This window comes from Clarias gariepinus, chromosome 15, assembly GCF_024256425.1.
Source record: "Clarias gariepinus isolate MV-2021 ecotype Netherlands chromosome 15, CGAR_prim_01v2, whole genome shotgun sequence".
NCBI lineage: Eukaryota > Metazoa > Chordata > Actinopteri > Siluriformes > Clariidae > Clarias > Clarias gariepinus.
In genome coordinates, this window is record NC_071114.1 from 26,476,086 (window position 1) to 26,488,341 (window position 12,256).

Here is a 12,256-nt window from a genome sequence, read left to right on the forward strand (position 1 = left end):
ATAAGGCAGTACGTGTGAAGCAATGCCGAAGTTGTGAGTTCGAGCCTCACTTGGAGCACAGCTTTTAAATCCAACATCGAAGTAAAATAATCTGGTACTAATATAACAATATAGATGAATCAATGCTGAGGTTGTGTGTTCAAGCCTTACCCGGAGGCTCTGAGTACAGCACACATGTTTACTAAAGAATAACTTTCAATGTAAAGGAATCATGTTACAATAAGGGTACAAACAGCTACAGAGTCTTTGGTTATTCAGTGTATGGTGTTTTCACATCAAATTACATACCCTCCAAGCAGTTGGTTTGTTTGCGGTACTTATACGGCAGCACAGGTCAAACAATGCTGAGGTTGTGAGTTTAAGCCCTCACTTGGAGCAACGATTTTAAGAGCAGCCCACTGACATAGTAAATAACTTTCAATCATACTACAGTTGAACTTTGGTTTTCAAGCATAATTTAATTCAAACCTATTCCAGGGAACTCGAGGCATGATGGTGGGGTACACCCATATCTACAGTATCCTTTAAGACCTTCCACCTAGCCCCAGAGCTAATGACTACACCTTGTGCTCTCAGCACCAGTCCCATGAGCCAGCCTTGAGTGGCTCCAGTGGCGCAATCGGTTAGCGCGCGGTACTTATAAGGCAGTACGTGTGAAGCAATGCCGAGGTTGTGAGTTCGAGCCTCACCTGGAGCAACGATTTTAAGAGCAGCCCACTGACATAGTAAATAACTTTCAATCATACTACAGTTGAACTTTGGTTTTCAAGCATAATTTAATTCAAACCTATTCCAGGGAACTCGAGGCATGATGGTGGGGTACACCCATATCTACAGTATCTTTTAAGACCTTCCACCTAGCCCCAGAGCTAATGACTACACGTGGTGCTCTCAGCACCAGTCCCCTAGAGCCAGCCTTGATTGGCTCCAGTGGCGCAATCGGTTAGCGCGCAGTACTTATAAGGCAGTACGTGTGAAGCAATGCCGAGGTTGTGAGTTCGAGCCTCACTTGAAGCACAGCTTTTAAATCCAACATTGAAGTAAAATAATCTGGTACTAATATAACAATACAGATGAATCAATGCTGAGGTTGTGTGTTCAAGCCTTACCCGGAGGTTCTGAGTACAGCACACATGTTTACTAAAGAATAACTTTCAATGTAAAGGAATCAGCCTACAATAAGGGTACAAACAGCTACAGGGTCCTTGGTTATTCACTGTATGGTGTTTTCACATCAAATTACATATCCTCCAAGCAGTTGGTTTGTTTGCGGTACTTAAACGCCAGCACAAGTCAAACAATGCTAAGGTTGTGAGTTTAAGCCCTCACTTGGAGCAACGATTTTAAGAGCAGCCCACTGACATAGTAAATAACTTTCAATCATACTACAGTTGAACTTTGGTTTTCAAGCATAATTTAATTCAAACCTATTCCAGGGAACTCGAGGCATGATGGTGGGGTACACCCATATCTACAGTATCCTTTAAGACCTTCCACCTAGCCCCAGAGCTAATGACTACACGTGGTGCTCTCAGCACCAGTCCCCTAGAGCCAGCCTTGAGTGGCTCCAGTGGCGCAATCGGTTAGCGCGCGGTACTTATAAGGCAGTACGTGTGAAGCAATGCCGAGGTTGTGAGTTCGAGCCTCACCTGGAGCACTGCTTTTAAACCCAACATTGAAGATAGTGGTACATGCTGGAGCTAACGATATACGCCTTCGTCAGTCAGAGGTTAGTAAGAATAACTTTATAGAGGTGTTTAAATTAGCGAAGGCGATGTCCGATGGAGTAGTATGCTCTGGTCCCATCCCAATGAGACGTGGTGACATAACTTACAGCAGGTTATGGTCGCTGAACCGCTGGATGTCCAGGTGGTGCTCCGAAAACAACGTGGGCTTCATAGATAATTGGAAGACCTTTGAGGGCAAAGCTGGCCTGTTAGGGCGGGACGGTGTCCATCCCACTCGGGAAGGTGCTGCTCTCATTTCTTGTAGTATAGCTCATAGTCTTAGAAAAGGCCTAGTTAACCGGTGACAATCCAGAGCCCAGGCCAGGGAGCAGACAGACAGGCTAAACCAACCGTCTGCTAGCTGCATAGAGTCGTCACTCAGGGTTCACTCTATTGAGACTGTGTCTGTTCCCCGAGCTAAAAACAAATTTAGAAAGACTCAGAAAGTCTGTTTTAGTAATTTAATTAGCATAAAGACCACAAACTTGGATCAGACTGAATGCGCAGCCGGCACCTCTGATCTGAAGCTAGGACTGTTAAATATTAGATCTCTCGCATCTAAAGCAGTTATAGTTAATGAAATTATCACAGATCAGGAGTTTGATATACTCTGTTTAACAGAAACCTGGATTAAACAGGACGAGTATGTAGCTCTAAATGAAGCTAGTCCTCCTGGATACAGCTACATACACCAGCCTCGGTCAACTGGTAGAGGAGGAGGCGTCGCAGTTATTCACAATGATAATTTGACTATTGTACAAAAACACGGACACAAATTTAATTCATTTGAAATTCTTTATAGTAACATAAGTGTATTTAACTATATTAAGTCAGCTCAGTCGATCCCGCTAATTGTCATTTACAGACCTCCAGGGCCGTACTCGCAATTTCTTAGTGAATTTGCAGATTTCCTCTCAAACCTAGTCGTTTCTGTAGACAAAATGTTAATTGCTGGAGATTTTAATATTCATTTTGAAAACCCAGAAGACCCTCTGAGAACTGCATTTATGTCTATACTGGACTCGGTAGGAGTAAATCAGTGTGTAGTAGGACCCACTCATAAAGCAGGTCACACTTTAGATTTAATAATATTATTTGGATTAAGTATAAAAAATTTATTCACAATACCACTATCTGAAGTTATCTCAGATCACTATCTTGTCTCAATTCAAGTGTGTCACAATAATAATGTACACACAGCGCCGCGCTACCGTATAAAACGTACATTCACATCAACTACCAAACAGAGTTTTATCAGTAATCTCCCAGAGTTCCCAACTACGATTAGATCACCGTCTGACCCCACAGAACTCGATCAGGCGACTGAATATTTAGAGTCGACATTTCGCTATACCCTAGATAATGTAGCTCCAGTTAAGAGAAAAATTATTAGAGATAAAAAACTTGCTCCCTGGTATAACGATCACACGCGCACTCTAAAACAGACCGCTCGGAAATTAGAACGTAAATGGCGTCAAACTAAATTACTAGTATTTCAAATAGCATGGAAGGAGAGCATCCTGAACTATAGAAAAGCTCTTAGTGTAGCTAGATCAACATATCTCTCCACTCTTATAGAAAATAACAAAAATAATCCTAGATTCTTATTTAATGTTGTAGCCAAATTAACCAGACATAAGACCACTGCAGAAATCTCCACAACAACATCATGCAATAGTGAGGACTTCATGAACTTTTTTAATAATAAAATTGTAAATATTAGGCATAAAATTGAGGTTTTGAAACCGAACAATGTAATTGATGCAGATGTTAATCTAGCCATGTCAGACCAGAACCTAGAATACTTTACTCCCCTTGAAGAGAATGAACTAATTTCACTCATCTCTTCTTCAAATTCATCAACCTGTATATTAGATCCTGTACCGACACATTTTCTTAAACAGATAGTACCAGCAATAATAGAACCCCTGTTGAGAATAATAAATTCTTCACTCAGCATTGGATATGTTCCAAAATCTTTTAAATTAGCAGTTATCAAACCAATAATTAAGAAACCTGACCTCGACCCCTGTCAGCTGTCCAGTTACAGACCAATATCAAACCTCCCCTTTATCTCTAAGATCCTGGAAAAGATAGTAGCGGAGCAGCTATGCTCATATATACATAGAAATGGCATACATGAACTGTATCAGTCAGGATTTAGGCCTCATCACAGTACAGAGACAGCGCTCATTAAAGTAGTAAATGACATTCTATTGGCCTCTGATCAGGGTTGTGTAACTATGCTTGTATTACTTGACCTCAGTGCAGCTTTTGACACTGTTGATCACGCTATTCTTCTTCACAGATTAGAAAATGTAGTGGGAATTAAGGGTACAGCCCTCTCCTGGCTCAGATCCTATCTGACCCATCGTTATCAGTATGTAGACTTAAATGGTGATTATTCTGCATGTTCTCTAGTGGAGTTTGGCGTTCCGCAGGGTTCAGTTTTAGGTCCACTGCTTTTTTCCCTTTACATGCTTCCTCTGGGCAACATAATCCGTAAGCATGGTATTAGTTTTCATTGTTATGCTGACGATACACAGTTATATGTCTCAGCAAAACCTGATGAGAAAAAACAGCTTACTAAAATTGAGCAATGTGTGCAGGACATAAGAAATTGGATGCTAATTAACTTCCTTCTGCTAAATCCGGATAAGACAGAAGTTCTAGTCATAGGACCGCATACAGCTAGGAGTAAAATTTTAGATCACACCGTAACTTTAGATGGCATTTCTGTTCCATCAAATGCAACAGTGAAAGACCTTGGTGTGATTATTGATTTCAGCCTTTCATTTGAAGCACATGTAGATAATATTACCAGGATAGCATTCTTTCACCTCAGAAATATTGCCAGAATAAGAAATTTATTGTCGCCAAACGACGCAGAAAAACTAGTTCATGCTTTTATCACCTCTAGGTTGGACTATTGTAATGCCTTACTGTCTGGTTGTTCAGCTAGATGCATAAATAAGCTTCAGCTAGTCCAGAATGCAGCAGCGAGAGTCCTCACCAGAACCAGAAGATATGAGCACATCACCCCTATCTTATCTTCACTCCATTGGCTCCCTGTGAAATTTCGCATTGATTTTAAAATACTACTCTTGACATATAAAGCATTAAATGGTCTCGCGCCGCAGTACCTGAGCGAAATGCTAGTGTCTTACGATCCGCCACGCCTACTTCGATCAAAGGATGCAGGCTGCTTGTCAGTACCGCGTATTATGAAAAATACTGGGGGCAGAGCTTTTTCTTATAAAGCCCCAAAGTTATGGAATAGTCTTCCAAATAGTGTTCGGGACTCAGACACAGTCTCAGTGTTTAAGTCCAGGCTAAAAACCTATTTATTTAGCCAAGCATTTTTATAAATAGATTTGCCATAGGTAAAGGAGCAGATCTGGGGGACTCATGGACGTAGAGTATTATGGTGAACTGGTATGTTTGGATGCTGTCTTCCTCACTCTCATTGATCACTCAGGTTTGCTGACGGTGAGGTGATTGTTTGCTTTACATGTCAGGAAGCCCTCATGTTTGTGTTTCCTTCTGGCTCTCCCTTTTAGTTATGCTGTCATAGTTAGTCCTGCCGGAGTCTCTGCTTGCACTCTACAGTTAATATACATTCACATTATACATTGTGTGACTGTGACCATACCTAACTGCCATCTCTCCTCTTCTTCTCTTTCCCCCCCTCTTTCTTTTTCCTCTCTCCTCCTGTCCCCCCCTTTCACTCTTTCTCTCTCTCTCTGTCGAGCTACACATGTCGTTCCTGAGCTGCCAGTGATCCAGACTCCCTCTGCCCTCCGGACCTGTCTGACCCATCCTGGTGCCCCGCTTCTGGCTGAAGATCTCGTCACATGGATGCCCCGTGTGTCTCTCTGGGATGCGTCTGGTGTCTGGGAATGATTCTCTCCACCTAGAAAATAGTTCTGGCCTTGACTGGTGTTGGCAACTGTTTCTCTGGGGACTTGACAGTTCGATAGTTCATGACTGGAACTTCTTACAAGTCTACCTGGGTCTTCAATAACTACCTGGACTCCATATTAACATCAATTAACATCAGCTATTATAGCTGAACTGCCTCCCACCCTACACACTGTATGAATGCAGATCATTTACTGCTTTTTGTTTCACCCAAATGAGGATGGGTTCCCTGTTGAGTCTGGTTCCTCTCAAGGTTTCTTCCTATTACCATCTCAGGGAGTTTTTCCTTGCCACTGTCGCCCTCGGCTTACAAATTCACATTTCATACAAACTTAAATAATTCTTTTGACTATGTAAAGCTGCTTTGCGGCAATGAAAATTGCTAAAAGCGCTATACAAATAAAATTGAATTGAATTGAATTGAATTGAAAGTAAAATAATCTGGTACTAATATAACAATACAGATGAATCAATGCTGAGGTTGTGTGTTCAAGCCTTACCCGGAGGCTCTGAGTACAGCACACATGTTTACTAAAGAATAACTTTCAATGTAAAGGAATCAGCCTACAATAAGGGTACAAACAGCTACAGGGTCCTTGGTTATTCACTGTATGGTGTTTTCACATCAAATTACATACCCTCCAAGCAGTTGGTTTGTTTGCGGTACTTAAACGCCAGCACAAGTCAAACAATGCTAAGGTTGTGAGTTTAAGCCCTCACTTGGAGCAACGATTTTAAGAGCAGCCCACTGACATAGTAAATAACTTTCAATCATACTACAGTTGAACTTTGGTTTTCAAGCATAATTTAATTCAAACCTATTCCAGGGAACTCGAGGCATGATGGTCAGGTACACCCATATCTACAGTATCCTTTAAGACCTTCCACCTAGCCCCAGAGCTAATGACTACACGTGGTGCTCTCAGCACCAGTCCCCTAGAGCCAGCCTTGAGTGGCTCCAGTGGCGCAATCGGTTAGCGCGCGGTACTTATAAGGCAGTACGTGTGAAGCAATGCCGAGGTTGTGAGTTCGAGCCTCACCTGGAGCACAGCTTTTAAACCCAACATTGAAGTAAAATAATCTGGTACTAATATAACAATACAGATGAATAAATGCTGAGGTTGTGTGTTCAAGCCTTACCCAGAGGCTCTGAGTACAGCACACATGTTTACTAAAGAATAACTTTCAATGTAAGGGAATCATGTTACAATAAGGGTACAAACAGCTACAGAGTCATTGGTTATTCACTGTATGGTGTTTTCACATCAAATTACATACCCTCCAAGCAGTTGGTTTGTTTGCGGTACTTATACGGCAGCACAGGTCAAACAATGCTGAGGTTGTGAGTTTAAGCCCTCACTTGGAGCAACGATTTTAAGAGCAGCCCACTGACATAGTAAATAACTTTCAATCATACTACAGTTGAACTTTGGTTTTCAAGCATAATTTAATTCAAACCTATTCCAGGGAACTCGAGGCATGATGGTGGGGTACACCCATATCTACAGTATCCTTTAAGACCTTCCACCTAGCCCCAGAGCTAATGACTACACGTGGTGCTCTCAGCACCAGTCCCCTAGAGCCAGCCTTGAGCGGCTCCAGTGGCGCAATCGGTTAGCGCGCGGTACTTATAAGGCAGTACGTGTGAAGCAATGCCGAGGTTGTGAGTTCGAGCCTCACCGGGAGCACAGCTTTTAAACCCAACATTGAAGTAAAATAATCTGGTACTAATATAACAATAGAGATGAATCAATGCTGAGGTTGTGTGTTCAAGCCTTACCCGGAGGCTCTGAGTACAGCACACATGTTTACTAAAGAATAACTTTCAATGTAAAGGAATCATGTTACAATAAGGGTACAAACAGCTACAGAGTCTTTGGTTATTCACTGTATGGTGTTTTCACATCAAATTACATACCCTCCAAGCAGTTGGTTTGTTTGCGGTACTTATACGGCAGCACAGGTCAAACAATGCTGAGGTTGTGAGTTTAAGCCCTCACTTGGAGCAACGATTTTAAGAGCAGCCCACTGACATAGTAAATAACTTTCAATCATACTACATTTGAACTTTGGTTTTCAAGCATAATTTAATTCAAACCTATTCCAGGGAACTCATGGCATGATGGTCAGGTACACCCATATGTACAGTATCTTTTAAGACCTTCCACCTAGCCCCAGAGCTAATTCAAGATTCAATTCAATTCAAGATTCAAATAACTTTATTAATCCCAGAGGGAAATTGCTTATGCTCGGTTACAGGTGCTCACAGTTGTTAACTAAGAAAGGTAATAAAGAATAAAGGTAATAAATAATAATAATAATAATTAAAAAAAAAAAAAAAAAAAAAAAAAAACTCTTAAAACAGTAAGTACCATAAGAATATGACTCAGGGCCACTTGTAAGTATTGCACAGTAACCCAGTATTGTTTATGTAATATTGTATTATTGTGTGAGATCTTGTATTACATATTTTCTCGGGAAGTAGTATTGCAGTAGTTGTATTTTTAATATGGTATGTGATAATGTCCTATTGTGAAACGGTTAGTGAAAAAAATCCACATACATGTGTGTATGAGTTACAGGGAGGAGTTGTAAATTTTTATGGCTGTTGGGAGAAAGGATCTTCTGTGGCGCTCTGTGGAACACTTGATAGTAATCAGTCTCTGGCTGAAACTGCTCCTCTGTTCAGCAAAGACACTGTGTAGCGGGTGAGAAGGATTGTTCAAAATGGATTGTACTTTGGATAGAATCCTCCTCTTTGCCACTACATCCACAGAGTCAAGCTCCATGCCTAGCACCGATCCGGCCTTTTTAATTGACTTGTCCAGTTTGTTCTTATCAGACACCCTAATATTACCACCCCAACAGACCACAGCATAAAAAATGACACTCGCCACAACGGTTTCATAGAACATCCGCAGAATGGTGTTACAGACGTTAAAAGTCCTGAGCCTTCGAAGAAAATACAACCGACTCTGTCCTTTCTTGTAGAGTGCCATTGTGTTGAGTGACCAGTCAAGTTTGTTGTCCAGGTGGACTCCGAGATATTTGTATTCAGAGACCATGTCCACTGTCTCTCCCTTTACAGATATAGCAGTCACAGGGGTCTTGTTTCTCCTAAAGTCTACAACCATCTCCTTTGTTTTCCTGATGTTTAGTTGTAGGTGGTTACGCTCACACCAGGAAACGAAGTCATCCACCACAGACTGGTACTCAGAGGTGTCACCCTCCTTTACACACCCAACAACCACAGAGTCGTCAGAGAACTTCTGCAGGTGGCATGACTCTGAGTTATATCTAAAGTCTGATGTATATAGGGTGAAAAGGAAAGGAGACAGTACCGTCCCCTGTGGAGCTCCAGTGCTGCAGATCAAAGTCTCGGACACACAGTTCTGAAGTCGGACATACTGGGGACGGCAGGTCAGATAGTCCATGATCCAGGAAACCAAGCGGGTGTCGATGTTTATGTTCATTAATTTCTCCCCCAGTACTGCCGGTTGGATGGTGTTGAAGGCGCTGGAGAAGTCAAAGAACATCATCCTTACTGTGGTCCTAGGCTGGTCAAGGTGAGAGTAGGTACGATGTAGCAGGTGTATTATGGCGTCATCGACTCCCATGAACGGCTGATAGGCAAACTGAAGAGGGTCCAGAGAGGACTTCACCAGGGGACGTAGTGTATCCAGGATCAGTCTCTCGAACACCTTCATAATGTGCGATGTCAAAGCAACAGGCCTGAAATCGTTCTGGGCACAAGGACGTGGTGTTTTGGGTACCGGCACAATGCATGATGTTTTCCACAGTGCAGGGACTTTTTGCAGAGACAGGCTCAGGCTAAAGAGGTACTGGAGGACATCACATAGTTGGGGAGCACAAGATTTCAGGACTCTCGGATTGATCTTATCCGGACCCACAGCTTTTGTAGGGCTGATCTTCCTGAGACCATGCTTCACCTGATCCACTGAGATGTTGATTGCTGGAAGTGCAGGAGTAGTGACTGTGACTGATTTCTGTGTAGGGGATGACATAGGAGCAGGAGAGTGTGGATTGGGGCTGAAGCCGGGAGAAGTGTGAGACATAGGGACATCAAATCTATTAAAGAAAGTGTTAAGGTCGTTTGCACGTTCCACATTTCCCTCAATAGTCTGGCCGCTTGTCTTATAGCCAGTGATGCTTCTCATGCCTCTCCACACCTCTCTCGTGTTGTTCTGTTTCAGCCTTTGTTCCAGTTTTCTCCTGTATGACTCTTTCCCCTCCTTGATTTTACCAGTTAGCATTTTTTGAGCCTTCTTCACTGCTTCCTTATCACCAGATCTAAAAGCATTTTTTTTTGCATTTAAACACGCTTTAATGTCTTTGGTGACCCAGGGTTTGTTGTTGGGGAAACAGCGAATATCTCTCATCGGTACACATGTGTCAACACAGAAGTTAATGTACTCTGTGATGCAGTCCGTCACTCCATCAATGTCCTCGCCATATGATGCACTGAGAACCTCCCAGTCCGTAGTCTCGAAACAATCCTGTAATGTAGCAGTGGCTCCTTCTGACCACCTTCTTACACTCCTCACTAAGGCAGGCTGTCTTTGAACAAGGGGTTTGTATGTTGGCATGAGGTGGACCAGGTTGTGATCCGACCTTCCCAGGGGGGGAAGTGCTGCAGCACTGTAAGCACCTTTAACATTAGCATACAGCAGGTCTAGTAACCTCTCCCCCCTAGTGTGGCAATCCACATAATGACTACACCTTGTGCTCTCAGCACCAGTCCCATGAGCCAGCCATGAGTGGCTCCAGTGGCGCAATCTGTTAGCGCGCGGTACTTATAAGGCAGTACGTGTGAAGCAATGCCGAGGTTGTGAGTTCGAGCCTCACCTGGCGCACAGCTTTTAAACCCAACATTGAAGTAAAATAATCTGGTACTAGTATAACAATACAGATGAATCAATGCTGAGGTTGTGTGTTCAAGCCTTACCCGGAGGCTCTGAGTACAGCACACATGTTTACTAAAGAATAACTTTCAATGTAAAGGAATCATGTTACAATAAGGGTACAAACAGCTACAGCGTCCTAGGTTCTTCACTGTATGATGTTTTCACATCAAATTACATATCCTCCAAGCAGTTGGTTTGTTTGCTGTACTTAAACACCAGCACAAGTCAAACAATGCTAAGGTTGTGAGTTTAAGCCATCACTTGGAGCAACGATTTTAAGAGCAGCCCACTGACATAGTAAATAACTTTCAATCATACTACAGTTGAACTTTGGTTTTCAAGCATGATTTAATTCAAACCTATTCCAGGGAACTCGAGGCATGATGGTAGGGTACACCCATATCTACAGTATCTTTTAAGACCTTCCACCTAGCCCCAGAGCTAATGACTACACCTTGTGCTCTCAGCACCAGTCCCCTAGAGCCAGCCTCGATTGGCTCCAGTGGCGCAATCGGTTAGCGCGCGGTACTTATAAGGCAGTACGTGTGAAGCAATGCAGAGGTTGTGAGTTTGAGCCTCACCTGGAGCACAGATTTTAAACCCAACATCGAAGTAAAATAATCTGGTACTAATATAACAATACAGATGAATCAATGCTGAGGTTGTGTGTTCAAGCCTTACCCGGAGGCTTTGAGTACAGCACACATGTTTACTAAAGAATAACTTTCAATGTAAGGGAATATTGCTACAATAAGCTAACAAACAGCTACAGAGTCTTTGGTTATTCACTGTATGGTGTTTTCACATCAAATTACATACCCTCCAAGCAGTTGGTTTGTTTGCTGTACTTAAACACCAGCACAAGTCAAACAATGCTAAGGTTGTGAGTTTAAGCCCTCACTTGGAGCAACGATTTTAAGAGCAGCCCACTGACATAGTAAATAACTTTCAATCATACTACATTTGAACTTTGGTTTTCAAGCATAATTTAATTCAAACCTATTCCAGGGAACTCGAGGCATGATGGTGGGGTACACCCATATCTACAGTATACTTTAAGACCTTCCACCTAGCCCCAGAGCTAATGACTACACCTTGTGCTCTCAGCACCAGTCCCATGAGCCAGCCTTGAGTGGCTCCAGTGGCGCAATCGGTTAGCGCGCGGTAAGCAATGCCGAGGTTGTGAATTCGAGCCTCTCACCTGGAGCACAGCTTTTAAACCCAACATCGAAGTAAAATAATCTGGTACTGATATAACAATACAGATGAATCAATGCTGAGGTTGTGTGTTCAAGCCTTACCTGGAGGCTCTGAGTACAGCACACATGTTTACTAAAGAATAACTTTCAATGTAAAGGAATCATGTTACAATAAGGGTACAAACAGCTACAGGGTCCTAGGTTCTTCACTGTATGATGTTTTCACATCAAATTAAATATCCTCCAAGCAGTTGGTTTGTTTGCTGTACTTAAACACCAGCACAAGTCAAACAATGCTAAGGTTGTGAGTTTAAGCCCTCACTTGGAGCAACGATTTTAAGAGCAGCCCACTGACATAGTAAATAACTTTCAATCATACTACAGTTGAACTTTGGTTTTCAAGCATAATTTAATTCAAACCTATTCCAGGGAACTCGAGGCATGATGGTCAGGTACACCCATATCTACAGTATCCTTTAAGACC

General features: G+C 42.4%; 6 non-coding genes across 6 annotated transcripts; all 6 read left to right on the forward strand.

Annotated features, from left to right (window-relative positions):
- The first annotated feature begins 604 nt into the window (after positions 1-604).
- Positions 605-697, forward strand: trnai-uau (transfer RNA isoleucine (anticodon UAU)). Its single transcript is given in 2 exon segments — positions 605-642; positions 662-697. It is a non-coding gene; the product is annotated as a tRNA-Ile (tRNA).
- Positions 698-924: 227 nt separating this feature from the next.
- On the forward strand, positions 925-1,017 carry trnai-uau (transfer RNA isoleucine (anticodon UAU)). Its single transcript is given in 2 exon segments — positions 925-962; positions 982-1,017. It is a non-coding gene; the product is annotated as a tRNA-Ile (tRNA).
- Positions 1,018-1,564: 547 nt separating this feature from the next.
- trnai-uau (transfer RNA isoleucine (anticodon UAU)) lies at positions 1,565-1,657 on the forward strand. Its single transcript is given in 2 exon segments — positions 1,565-1,602; positions 1,622-1,657. It is a non-coding gene; the product is annotated as a tRNA-Ile (tRNA).
- Positions 1,658-6,603: 4,946 nt separating this feature from the next.
- Positions 6,604-6,696, forward strand: trnai-uau (transfer RNA isoleucine (anticodon UAU)). Its single transcript is given in 2 exon segments — positions 6,604-6,641; positions 6,661-6,696. It is a non-coding gene; the product is annotated as a tRNA-Ile (tRNA).
- Positions 6,697-7,243: 547 nt separating this feature from the next.
- Positions 7,244-7,336, forward strand: trnai-uau (transfer RNA isoleucine (anticodon UAU)). The gene is given in 2 exon segments: positions 7,244-7,281; positions 7,301-7,336. It is a non-coding gene; the product is annotated as a tRNA-Ile (tRNA).
- Positions 7,337-11,069: 3,733 nt separating this feature from the next.
- trnai-uau (transfer RNA isoleucine (anticodon UAU)) lies at positions 11,070-11,162 on the forward strand. Its single transcript is given in 2 exon segments — positions 11,070-11,107; positions 11,127-11,162. It is a non-coding gene; the product is annotated as a tRNA-Ile (tRNA).
- Positions 11,163-12,256: the final 1,094 nt, after the last annotated feature.